Source organism: Aulonocara stuartgranti (genome assembly GCF_965226115.1).
Source record: "Aulonocara stuartgranti genome assembly, chromosome: 19".
In the NCBI taxonomy this organism is placed as follows: Eukaryota; Metazoa; Chordata; class Actinopteri; order Cichliformes; family Cichlidae; genus Aulonocara; species Aulonocara stuartgranti.
This window is the reverse complement of record NC_138955.1, coordinates 17073906-17087630: the sequence shown is the minus strand read 5'-3', so window position 1 is coordinate 17087630 and position 13725 is coordinate 17073906. Positions and strand designations below refer to the sequence as shown.

The following is a 13725-nucleotide window of genomic DNA, read 5'->3' as shown; positions in this document are numbered from 1 at the left end:
ATAGGCATGAGATTCCAGTGGCAATTACGTACCTAAAAATGGAGCTACTCAACAACCTCCAACAAAGCACAGTACTTTACCTGGAAGAATTTCCATATATGTTTAGCAAAGGTGGAAACGACAAATGAATCTCAACACTTGAGGCAAAAAGACACCATTGTGTACAACTGGGCTATGAAGAAGAAGATACTTGTGATGTTCAACCCAAACGTAGACAAATGGCTCAGTCGAGTGTCACTGGCACAGTTGGGAGCTGCACTCCACGTGACAGTGGTGTATCAGTCTGGAACAAAATGGCTCTTAGAACCGGCTCTTTGAAGTGAACGATGGGATCCGGTTCCTGCCTGGGAGCCAAAGATGCTTTCTTTTCTTTATTTTCCTCTCTCTCTCTCGCTCTCTCGCTCTCTCTCTCTTTTGTTGTGCATGATTGGTCAACTACATGACATGTGGTGACATCTGACTGCACACACCAAACAACCATTGGTTCCTTTCTGAGCAGGAAAGGGAGGGACAGCCATAAAATAAAAAAAATTTAAAAAAGGATAAACGAAAAAAAGTTTAACTTTGAGTATAATTTTTTCTATATCAGAAATTGTGTTTTCGCAATTAAAAATATTAATAATTATAATATTATTAAATACTATATCTTGTGTTTGTACTGTATCTTGTTAATATCACCTGCCATTCTGTGTAATGTGCAAACAAAGCAAAATATCTACTCCGTGGACAATCGCACCCTTCCTAAGTGGTGACACCAGTTCCCCCTACTTCCTGTCCCTAATTGCAAGCATCACCCCTAACGCTGCCAGCACCCCGTTATATTAAATGAGTACTTTACTTTGAGTTCAAGCACTAATTCTTTTAGTGTAAAAAGACACTATACCACTTCCTCTAGTTTATTTCACATTTATCTTACACTATTTATATATTTTAAATATTATTTTTGTTGTTTTTCCCTCATTTTCCTTTTTGTTGTATAATTGTTTGTTTGTGATTATCAGTACTGTTTGCTTTCTTGTTTTTAATTTTTGTTTTGTTTATACACAAGGAAGAAGTAATGGTAAATTATTCCCTATTGGCTCAGAGCCCATGTTGATGAATGTCCAGTGCAGTCCACTGCTGAAGCGACACACAAGAGCACACATTCACATACACCACTGTTTAATCAGGTTGCCTCAATGTAAGCAAGGGAATTTTGTTCAGTAGTAAACACACAGACACAACCACACACAGATGGGCAAATACACTGGAATAACTATTATCCAAAAAAACATGCATACATACTTGACACAAGCAAGAAGAAATTGAATTTTGATTGCACCATGACTAAGAAACAAAGAGAAGTAAAAGGAGGATGAACTCCCCTCATCTCAGCATAACTGCTGAAATGCTGTCTTTATAACAACTTTAGAAATGCCAGAAGGTTAAAAGATGTCACGTGGTTCAACTTAATATGTATGATGTACTTATGGTCCATCTTGAATAAGCAATTAACCTAAAATGTCAAAGAAGCTGCTTTGTACAGATTAGCTGTGTCTGTGCACTTCAGAGCTGTGTTGGTTGCTTGTAGAGGAGCTATGTGGCTTCAATGTTTTGGCTGGTGGAAGTATGTTCCCCAATAACTCTATATTTGGCTGCCATGAATAAGTAAGGCTTCTTCTCCTCATGTAGTTCAGTTACACCACTTGAGCTTTCAGAAGCACATTATAAGGAAGCATTTGTGGTAAGTGTATCTACGAGGAAGACGAGAGCGTGTTTGTCTGAAGACATTTCTCATAATTATAATCTATTTTGAATTACCCACGAGACCTACAGAGTTGTTGGTTTCGTGCTTCCCGTTCTTTAGCCTTCTCTCTATCAAACCTTCTCAGCAGTACAACACCACACCTCCAAATCACTTTCTGTTATCATCACAGTCAGCACATGAACCCATAGCGTGCCCAAACCATTCTGTTTATGTTCAGCGGAGAATGAATAACTACATGGTAACCAACTGCCACTTTCACAGCAACGTTAAAAATTAGGGCTATAATTGAATGGTAGAATTATTGTATTGTAGTCTTCACAGGTGAAGTCACTGAGGGTATTGTTGAATGCCTTCATAGCAAATAGGGTTAATATATAATATCTAGAAACTTAAGGTTTTTTTTTTTTCTAAATCATTTCAGGATTTAAATAAATGCTAATGCACTTTGTACACAAAGCACATTTGCATCCCCCTTAAATTCAAGCCCAGTGTTATTGTTTACCATTTCCAAAAAAATGCAAGATCCAAGTTATGATGTATTCTTTTTTTAGAGAAATAACAGGCGTATTTTCTTTTTTTTAAACTGTCACAAGAAGAAATTCCAATAAAGTTCTCAACCTTATTTCATATGTCTCTTTTCTCTCCTTTTTTGCCTGCCATAGGCCCTTTTCCTATATGGTATATTTTTATCATCTTCTTTACTGTAACACTAAGTCTCATTGTCTTTTTCTCATTATGTTGAGCTCACACTTTTAAATAATTAACATGCAATAAATCCTACTGTCACATCAGTTCTTCATACTCCATCCTGGGCCTGTAAATGTTTGTGTGAGCATGTGTGTGTAGATTTGACTGTGGCTGTGAGAGTGCGAGAGAGAAATACTGAGATGTTCCAAAGGGTAGCTTTAAAATTGAAAGAAATCTTCATATAAAATCCCTGTTTTTCAGAAATACTGAGCTCCAATGGCAAACAAAAATCCATGACATCCCACTTGAAGTGTAACCAGAATTCTTGCAAGCTGCAGAGTGCAAATGGCTGCTTGATGAAAGCTAAAAATTATTTAGTTCTGCTTTTCTTTGGCTGCTGTCATTTTTTTTTGGCCTACGTACTTTTTTTCCTACACTTGGGTGGATTCCTCCAAGGGCACGCCTGAGTACATGAATACACACACCCAAACCATCTGAGCCCATATGGCCACACATAAACATGTTGGCTGTGCAGAAAAAAAATTACACAAAGAAAAAAAAAAAAAAAAAAAAGGGAGCAGAAAACAGTCCAAACTCCAACGTGTAATTGCAAACGCACACTGACACACATTTATGGAGTGTCTGTCCTGGAAAGATAACCCAGAAAGGATTACCTATACCACGTTTAACTGAACAAAACATACCTTGGCAGTGAAAAAGAGAAAACATGGGCCAGGTACGTTGTGTCAGATATGCAGCACGCCGTAAATTTCCTGATCAAATACGACAAGACGTCATTCTCAGATGAATTTTTTTCTCTGTAAAGCTGCAGTCACAGATTCCTAAAACTTAGTTTGCAACAGGAAACAATAGGAAAGAGCATTTTCTCAGTGACTGTATAACATTTCAATCATTTACCGCATTCCAAAATGTGAAATGGTTTGTCAGGTTGGCAGAGCTCATAAAAAGCCGCCGCAGTGCAAATCAATAGCAGACAAAGCCAAGAAAGGAGTAGGCAGGGTTCAGCCAAAACACAATCTCAAAGACTTTCCTTTTTCTGCCAGTAAAGTTCAGCAGGGGTCCAGGCAGGGATAATCAGATGAAAGCGGTTAATTACATACTATCGTACAGTGTGGTTCCTTTTGCCAAGGGTGAATGTGACTGCATACAGTTTCGCTGATATTTTGGAATCACATTTGTTCATGTTATTGTTATCCTTCTCCAAAGAATTAATATCAATTCCAAAGAGTAAAGCAACAGAAGTTGCTAAAATATTTCTGAACATTATTTTTATTGGTAGCAGTTGCCGCGCTTTTAATTTAAAATGGGCAGCTTTAACAAGTCAGTAATCATTCCTCTCTGTACCAAAAGAACAGATCTGGCGAAAAATATAAACAGAATTGCAAAGATTAATAATGAACTTTTAATGGGAAATCTGTTTGGGTTTAATGATGGAGTTATATGGCTATTGATGGATAACAAATGAATGAGTACTATCAACAGTAAATTTGGTTTTAAAGAGCTAAAGTCTCCTGCTGATTCATATTCACAGACCAGCTTCTTCAGTCCGAGCCAAAATTGCTGCATTGTGACTTGCATTAAGCAGCTCCTCTACTGGGATCATTTCTCAAGGAGGTGGTTGATTGGAGACTACAGGTAAAAGCAGACGTTTTAATAATGATAGAAACTGAATTTCTATCATTTCTACACTTCATTTCAACTTTCTTTATCTACACTGGGTTAAGAAAGCTGCGTTTGATGAATGGATTCACAAAACTGACACACACATCAAGATAAAAGATGAGAAACGATCACGATGATGTCCCAGTGACTACATCTACCAACAACAGCAGAAAGGTTTCAAATTGCTCATGCTGTTTTTTATTTTCAATACAAGGGTAAGTAAAGCCTACAGCCTACTGTAGTTTATAGCTCCACTTCTTTATGGAGTTTCTTTAGGTTGAAATACTGACCAATTAAAACTTTTAATTTGTATTCATTTGTAGCCCTGCTCTGAAATACTGGGTAAATGAATGTCAGTATTCTTATTCTCAAGGAAATGTACTCAAAGTATCAAGTAAAAGAACTGGGTACAAAAAAATTACCCTCTGTGACTGTTAACTATTACATATTGTATCATTACTTGCTATTAGTCATTCAATAGGGTGAAAGTGTGATAGTTACTTGAGGTGAAGCGTATTTTGGACTATTTTATGTTGAATAGGGTTAGAGTCTGCAGAGCAGAAAAACTAACAAAGTCATTCTGCTGCTTTTAGCTTTCTCTTCAAGTGATAACTGTGCAAATCGCAGCACAGCTTTTATGTTCAAATTATATTCATTGTGACTTTCTTTAGGAAAAAAAAAATACACAAATCATTTTCCCTTTCCAAACGTTCTGTCTGTGCTGTAACACAACTAGACACATTTCCTTTAACATCTAGGGGGTTTATGGTGGTGTTTTTGGGATGACCATTTGTTATTTTCCAAGCCAGCAGCCAGGTTTGGGGATTGTGGATTGGTGGAAAATATGTGAACATAGATGGATTTGGGATGATATTACTCTTTGACAAAGATTTGCAGATCCAGCAGAGCTTTCTAAATTGTTTTCCCTTTGTCCCACGAGGTGCTGCAGGTCGCACTTCTGACAATGATGCAGTAAGGCAGTATGTCCTCAAATGTGACTCTGTAGCATGTAGACAGGGTGGCAGATGGGGCTCTAATGGCTAAACCATTTTTATAAGATGAGCTTACCACACCCAACTAAAAATGGAGAACTTGGAGTATTATGTAAGTGGATTAGATATGAAGTTCAAAGGCACTAATAGAGAAGACGTAACAGGGTAGAGCACTCAGAGGCATTAGGTAACTCATAAGAAACTATAAAAAAAATATTCGAATGCTTTTGAATTATATTTACATTAAAGGCACTAAAGTAAATTAAAGTAAGTTAAAGATTGTCATGTGTGGAGTGCATTGAATGCACCTGCAACTTTGGAAATGCAGCCGTTCATGCAGTGGCGGTCTTAGACTGTTTGGCGCCCCGGGCGAACACTCCCTCTCGCGCAGATTTCTGCTTTCTCTGCACTGTACGCAAACATAAGCTTGAAGAAAATAATTCATCAGTTAAGCCATGAAATATCCTCAAGGCATCTTCAGAGACCTCTAAAAATACTGTCACACCTAAACTTTCTGATTCATTCACACACATGCACAAACCCACACATACACACGCATGCATACACCTCAGTTCCTGAAGGTAATGGTGAAGGTTTTTAAATCCTCCTAAATGCTCCAGAAAATCTCCACTTCTTAAAAACAAAATCTGTAAATGGATTCTATATGTAGACATGCTTACATATTTTTATGTGTGCGTGTGCTTCTATATAGTATTTGTAGATTAAGATGCCACTCTGTTAATGAGACTATTCAAAGCAACTTCCCTCTATCCCTGAATGGTATCTATATATGAATTTGTCTTTGTGTATTTCCATTTCATTTCTTTTGGTTTCTTTTTTAAAAAATAATCTGTAGTATTATTTGAAAAATCTAGCACAACTACTTAGCTTAAGCCTGTTTACCCCTTGAGGATCATAGGCCTTCGACAATTTGTCCACTTTCTGTGGTCTAGTGGTTATTTTGGCACTTTCAGTTTATCCATGAGACTACAGCTCCATGTCTGCTCAGGGCATCCTCTTCCTTGCTTTCATTTGTGGGTTCCAGTCAAGCAATTGTTGGATGGCTGGTTCTTCTGGTTCACTCTAAATTTGCTAACATATTAGTACAGCAATGGAAACGTGGCTATGATTGCGGTTTGAATACAATCCATCCTCTGTGATAGTGTATCATTACTCTGCTGAGTTGACATTTGCTGTCAGGTATAATTGAATAGCATCGTCTACAGTGGGAATTACACTAGTGGGATTGGGATTCAAATATCCTGACTAGTTCAGACAGTTCAAAAAGATAACATTACATCTGAGATATATGATGCTCAAATGCAAGAATAGTTAAGATGGCTCAAACCTTTGATTAATTTACTTAGACCATTTGATGGATCACAGCCTTATAATTGGATTTCTGCTTGTTGTTCAACTGGGTACGTTGAAAAGAGATATCAAGGTACAGTCAGGGTGACACCATTTTAATCTAATTTCTTCAGCAAACTTTAGCAGCCTGATCTGATCTACTAAATATATTCCACAAATCTTTTGAATAAATCACACCAGAAATGAAATCCACTTGCCCTTGATTAATGTCATGTGTGAACAAGCCGTTTCCTGTTAGGGATGTTCTGGCAAGCTGCAGTTTGTCAGGCTTAAACAAATACTATAATTTACTGAGTGAAAATCTAAAAAAAGAAGAGAAACTGGTAGAAAGACTGATTCACCTACACGCTGTACTAGAAAGTGCAGTGCGATGAGGTCAGCAGCTCTATCAGGAGATTATAGAGTGTATTAAAAGCCACCGTTTAAAGAAAACTTTACCAAGCAGGAAAGCAACATACATTCATATATAAGCAATGTTTATTTATAGTATATAGACTTTTCCAAAATAGGCAGATTTTCTTGATGATAGCTACACAATCAGACCTCAGACAGCACACAGTTTTCTACAGATCAGATGGAAACTTTCAACACCTCAAAATGTCATAGCATATAAAGGTCACTGTTTTACTATATTCTCTCTTAATTGTTTACTGTAAACATGAAGTGAAAACAAAAATGTATATTTTTGTTAATTTTTCATGAGACTGATTCTTAGATTAAAAGACTGACTGAGAGCCGTATTTCTGCGGTCTATTTCACACTGTGAATTCTATGACTTCAGCTCCCCAGGCTTCCAATTCAATCATCCCATCCACTCATACTTTATAAGCTCTTTCATGATTAACTTAAGGCTCTCATGTCCCACTGATTCCTATTCTGATATTCCCACTTGCATTAAAAACAAATTTTAGACACACTATTAATTTTAATGGCATAATATGTCATTGCAAAAGAAGCTTATTAAAGACTAGGAGTTACAGGTTATATTGAATAATAAATAAATGTTTTTACTACATGTCAAATGTCATTTTTAAAGACCTGTTCATGTTATGGACGGCTGTGTGCAGGCAGGAAAAGGACCCAAGGTGCAGACTCCAGAGACAAACGTAAACTGAAACAGCTTTAATGGTGAACTCAAACAGAACAAACGTAAGAATCCAAATAACTTACACAGGCAGCCAAACCACACAGCAAACTAAACAGTAGATTACAACACAGACACAGAGAAACACAGGGCTTAAATACACAGAGGGAGCAATCAGGGAATGGGTAACAGGAGGGAAACACAGCTGGGGCAAATCAGGCCTAACGAGACAAGGGGAAGCGAAACCAGATACATTAACCTCAGACAAGGACCTTCAAAATAAAACAGGAAACATGACACAGACTGAACTAAAGACACAGACTCGCACGCACTGCAACAGAGGGAACAGAGACGTGGGACCAGCGCAGACACAGACATTGACTGGACACGGGGATATAGCAACTAAGGATACACAGAGACGCGAACTAGACAAGGGGATACAGCTGACAGGGGAGGCAGAGCAACTAGAGAAGACAGAGACATAAACCATAAGACAGAACTCAAAGAAACCAAAGACTAGAAATTATAAATAATGTAATAAACTCACCAACCCTGGGTCAACGACCCAGGCATCCTAACAGTTCATGTTCAAGTTATAAATGCTAACATGCTATCTAATTTCAGTAGCAAGATGAGTCATTCAGTGTTCATATGTTAAGAACTGTATATTTTGAATATATCACTTTTATTTTCATTTTTACAACTACATTCTTCTTACTACCAAGGAGAATAAAGATGAAATGATATATTGACTAGCAGTCACCTAAATGTCTTCTAACAGGGAGCTTTTATGCATAATATATCAGCTCATCTACCAAGATGGGACAAACAACTCATGTTCCTAAAGTCTGATATTGGATTTAGAGACTTGTTTTGACTTTTCAAGTACGTCTGTGTGCAGACATAAACTTGGACTCTGCCGAATCAGGTCCAAGCTAAAAGTAGCACCAATGGCAGCGAGAGGATGCTAATAGTACTGTCACTAATGCAGCCTAAAATTGCAGGTAGCTAACATCACTATTACATTAATTCTCTCAGGCCCACTTAACACAGCAGCTGGCTGTCCTTACAGCTTACACATGGTCCCTCTCAGCAGGTGTATGTTATTACGCTTTCTCATTGCTGCTGTAAAATGCACTGCCTTCAATATAAATGGGACCTTTTGCTCTTGCTGTTGTATGTCACTCACCAGTATCACTTTAGGCTTGTAGTTTAACTTGCCTGGCAGACTGCTATTAAAAGTGTAAATTGTGGACAGTATTTGGCATCCGCAGCAACAACACTACAGTTTTTTTATGCTCTGCTTACAGATCTATGTCATAGTAAATAATGCTTTATCTGTGATGTTGCTGGAAACTTTCTACAATCCCCTTTACATACAGTACAGGCTTGATCCTATTGCAAGCATCATTTTGTCTCTGTGTTTCTACTAAAGTAAGGTTATACTGCTGATAGTGTCAGAGCAGGTCATATACATGTTTTTTGAGGGGTCTTCCCAGCTAAATGTCCTGTCTCTCTCTGAAAGGTCTTCCAGCTGCACAACAGTTGCACACTAATAAGAAAAGGGTATGTTTAACATCATACAGGGAGTGCAGAATTATTAGGCAAGTTGTATTTTTGAGGAATAATTTTATTATTGAACAACAACCATGTTCTCAATGAACCCAAAAAACTCATTAATATCAAAGCTGAATGTTTTTGGAAGTAGTTTTTAGTTTGTTTTTAGTTTTAGCTATTTTAGGGGGATATCTGTGTGTGCAGGTGACTATTACTGTGCATAATTATTAGGCAACTTAACAAAAAACAAATATATACCCATTTCAATCATTTATTTTTACCAGTGAAACCAATATAACATCTCCACATTCACAAATATACATTTCTGACATTCAAAAACAAAACAAAAACAAATCAGCGACCAATATAGCCACCTTTCTTTGCAAGGACACTCAAAAGCCTGCCATCCATGGTTTCTGTCAGTGTTTTGATCTGTTCACCATCAACATTGCGTGCAGCAGCAACCACAGCCTCCCAGACACTGTTCAGAGAGGTGTACTGTTTTCCCTCCTTGTAAATCTCACATTTGATGATGGACCACAGGTTCTCAATGGGGTTCAGATCAGGTGAACAAGGAGGCCATGTCATTAGTTTTTCTTCTTTTATACCCTTTCTTGCCAGCCACGCTGTGGAGTACTTGGACGCGTGTGATGGAGCATTGTCCTGCATGGAAATCATGTTTTTCTTGAAGGATGCAGACTTCTTCCTGTACCACTGCTTGAAGAAGGTGTCTTCCAGAAACTGGCAGTAGGACTGGGAGTTGAGCTTGACTCCATCCTCAACCCGAAAAGGCCCCACAAGCTCATCTTTGATGATACCAGCCCAAACCAGTACTCCACCTCCACCTTGCTGGCGTCTGAGTCGGACTGGAGCTCTCTGCCCTTTACCAATCCAGCCATGGGCCCATCCATCTGGCCCATCAAGACTCACTCTCATTTCATCAGTCCATAAAACCTTAGAAAAATCAGTCTTGAGATATTTCTTGGCCCAGTCTTGATGTTTCAGCTTGTGTGTCTTGTTCAGTGGTGGTCGTCTTTCAGCCTTTCTTACCTTGGCCATGTCTCTGAGTATTGCACACCTTGTGCTTTTGGGCACTCCAGTGATGTTGCAGCTCTGAAATATGGCCAAACTGGTGGCAAGTGGCATCTTGGCAGCTGCACGCTTGACTTTTCTCAGTTCATGGGCAGTTATTTGGCGCCTTGCTTCTTGCGACCATGTTGACTATTTTGATTGTTCGATGATCACGCTTCAGAAGCTTTGCAATTTTGAGACTGCTGCATCCCTCTGCAAGATATCTCACTATTTTTGACTTTTCTGAGCCTGTCAAGTCCTTCTTTTGACCCATTTTGCCAAAGGAAAGGACGTTGCCTAATAATTATGCACACCTGATATAGGGTGTTGATGTCATTAGACCACACCCCTTCTCATTACAGAGATGCACATCACCTAATATGCTTAATTGGTAGTAGGCTTTCGAGCCTATACAGCTTGGAGTAAGACAACATGCATGAAGAGGATGATGTGGACAAAATACTCATTTGCCTAATAATTCTGCACTCCCTGTATGTGTATTTTTTTGTAAAAGACTAGCATTGTTGCCAAGAAAGAAAATGGTTATATCTTATATATCTAATATAAACTACAGTTTATTGTTGATTTGTCCTTGGGAATTTCTTTCCTTTTCTCTTTCCCCCCCCAATTCTACAATTACATGTGTCTCCTATACATAACATTAGATTTTCAAGTGCTTAAAATCATGACTATATTCACATCAATCTACCTTCTTATACTTGATTGTAACCCTACCAACGAGCAGACACAATATGCAAAATCTGGGGGGAAAAAAAAATCAGCACAATTTTTACTTATTCTTAACATATTATGATAGTTTATTGTGGGTTTTGAGAGTTAAAAAAAAAAGAAAAAGCAAATGCTTTTTCTGTCATTTTCAATATACAGGTTCCTATTCTGTTTGATGAATCCAGCACAGCCTTGTCAGTTTTCTCATATAAACGTTATGCTGCTGTCAAATCAACTCATGTTTTCTGTGCGGATGTGCTGTTCCTGGACCTTGATCTTGACCTAGGTGTCATCCACAAATGTAACTCACTGCTATGCACTTTAAAAATGTATGTACTTTGACAAACGCTGAGTAAAATCAGATGTGATACTCATTTTCCTGCAATGGATTCATCTGCTTGCACTTTTGAGACTCAAACTTTTCATTGGATTTTTTTGATGCAGTGTTGAGGAGGGGTAATTACTACACTAAAATTTCACACATGTTTTTTTGTGTAGCTGTTGTGCTTTTGATATGTTTTAGTGCATCTCCTGTGCACTACCTCAGTCTCCCAGAAGCACTGCGATACATCCACTCAAACAGTTTCCAGTTATTTCAAATTATTACTCTCTTAGAAAGAACTAGAGATGGCACGATACCACTTTTTTATGTCCGATACCGATACCGATATCATAAATTTGGATATCTGCCGATACCGATATGAATCCGATATAGTGTTTTTTAATCAACAACTGTTTTTTTTAAATATCTTGCTGCATTTTGCAAGTCTGCAAGTTCATACTCAAGTTTAAAACAACAACTACACTAAAGCTATTCTGTTATACCTGTATGCAAAAAAAAATATTTCATAGTTCAGCAATACTGATCAATCTAATAAACTTAAACCTACACCATCCTCCCTATCCTTGTATTTTAAAGAGTACTTAGCATAAATATTAAGCAACCTAACTAATAGGGTTCCAACTCCCAGCAACAAAAATAAATAAATAAAAAATAGGGAACCACCCCTCACGCTCCACCTCATGATGCTTAATCGACGTAATCAACCTTAATTTGATGCAGTGTGAAAAAAATGCACAGAAATCAATTATTTTTCAAGAAATATTAAATAGATTCAACATCTTTCTTCAACAAAATTGCAGACTGCACAGATGGTACCTTCCCAAAGGAAAAAGTACTATAGCTTACTAGGGTATATATATTAGACTTAATAGTCACTATATACAGTAATTGACTTCTATTCATTTTACATCAAATTAAAACTTTGGGTGTCAGATAATTAATTATTAAAAGCTAGACATTTTAAATGAGAATAAGAAAGAAAAGTATGTCTTTGTGCCCCCTTTTCCCTGTTCATGCCCTATCGGCCCCCTGGCTAAACTTTGCTAGATCCGTCCCTGCACAGTTACCAGCCGTCAGCTACGTAGAAAAAGATCCTCGAGTAGAAAGTAATATTAAATAAATTCTAACAACAGCTTATCAAGCTTAAACGTGCTGCTGTTGTTCAGCCGCTGGTTTCCTCTTTCTGGTGCAAAGTGGGCCAAAAACAAACAAAAGAGACGGACTGGCTACAGAAAAGCCGATCAGCTGATCATTAAGCAGTTTCATGATTGAAGTAGCAGCAAGAAGAGGCAGTCGCTTGTTAAGCTTAACGCAGGAATGCTTTACAAACATTCAGAGATGGACTTACACACTTTTTTTACTTCTCTCGGGGATAACTTTGTCGGAGATGAAATGCCGGGTTGCTAGCGAAGCTCCACATGCTATCCAGACCACCGACAGGTCCCGCATGCCACAGCCGCTCTATCACGTGATGCATACTGCTCCGACGTGCTAACGTTCTGAGGTGAGTTAGGCGTGTTGCAAGTTTTGTGAGGTGCTTTCGTGATATTTAATGGATCGGATTACATTTTTTATTTTTCTCCGATATCCGATCCAGTAATTTAGGTCAGTATCGGACCGATACCGATACGTAATATCGGATCGGTCCATCTCTAGAAAGAACAGTACTTATTAGCTTGCCTGAATGTCTCAAAGACCCCCTACACGCCTCTGTAGTGAATTGCTACAGATTAGGTCAGACATTTTTGCTGAAGTGAAAAAAGTGACTATTGCAAGAGACACTGGAAATATTTCATATTGTGTACAACAAGTGCAAGAAAAATGTCTTTGAGGGTAGTTTGAATGTATCTAAAAAATCCAACCAAATACCACCCTTTCACTGTTAATGAATGAGACCATTTTAGGTAATTTTAACCTAAAATGATTTCAAATGAACGCCAGTTTATGAATAAATTTCATTCAATTGTGAAATGTAGAAAGTACATAAAATTTTTTCTGCCTACTTAAGTCTGGAGAGCAAATAACTGACTTATAACAATAACTCTATTATTAACTAATGTCATTTAACCGGTTCTAAACATTCTCAACTGCATTTGTTGAAAATGTGACACTTGAAAGTAAAACGTGTCTAAAAAGGTAGTATTTTAACAAAAGAGAGGCCCTGGTCCTCTAATTTGATTTCAATGGTAAACATAGAAGCTTTATCAAGTCATGTGTTCTCACTAACTATCATGCACTATTCAAATAACCAAATCGACCCATGTACTATATAGAAGGAGATTTTAGACAAGAGGATCATCCATTATTCTTTCATGCTTGAAAAAAACAAACAAACGAACTATAAAGACATCTCTCTCTCTCTCTCTTTTCATGGCTCTATCTCCCTGTGGGCACAGAGGGAAGCTTGATGAAACTTCACCAGGCAAAGAGGCCAGTAATTGTTTATTGATCTGTATCAATA

General features: G+C 37.8%; 1 long non-coding RNA gene across 1 annotated transcript in view; it reads right to left on the bottom strand.

Moving 5' to 3' along the window:
- Positions 1-13063, bottom strand: part of LOC309695834 — a 237029-nt gene extending 223966 nt beyond the window's left edge. Inside the window, exon 1 of the long non-coding RNA XR_014273250.1 lies at positions 12617-13063. This is a non-coding gene — a long non-coding RNA (uncharacterized lncRNA). The remainder of the gene's footprint in view (positions 1-12616) is intronic.
- Positions 13064-13725: the final 662 nt, after the last annotated feature.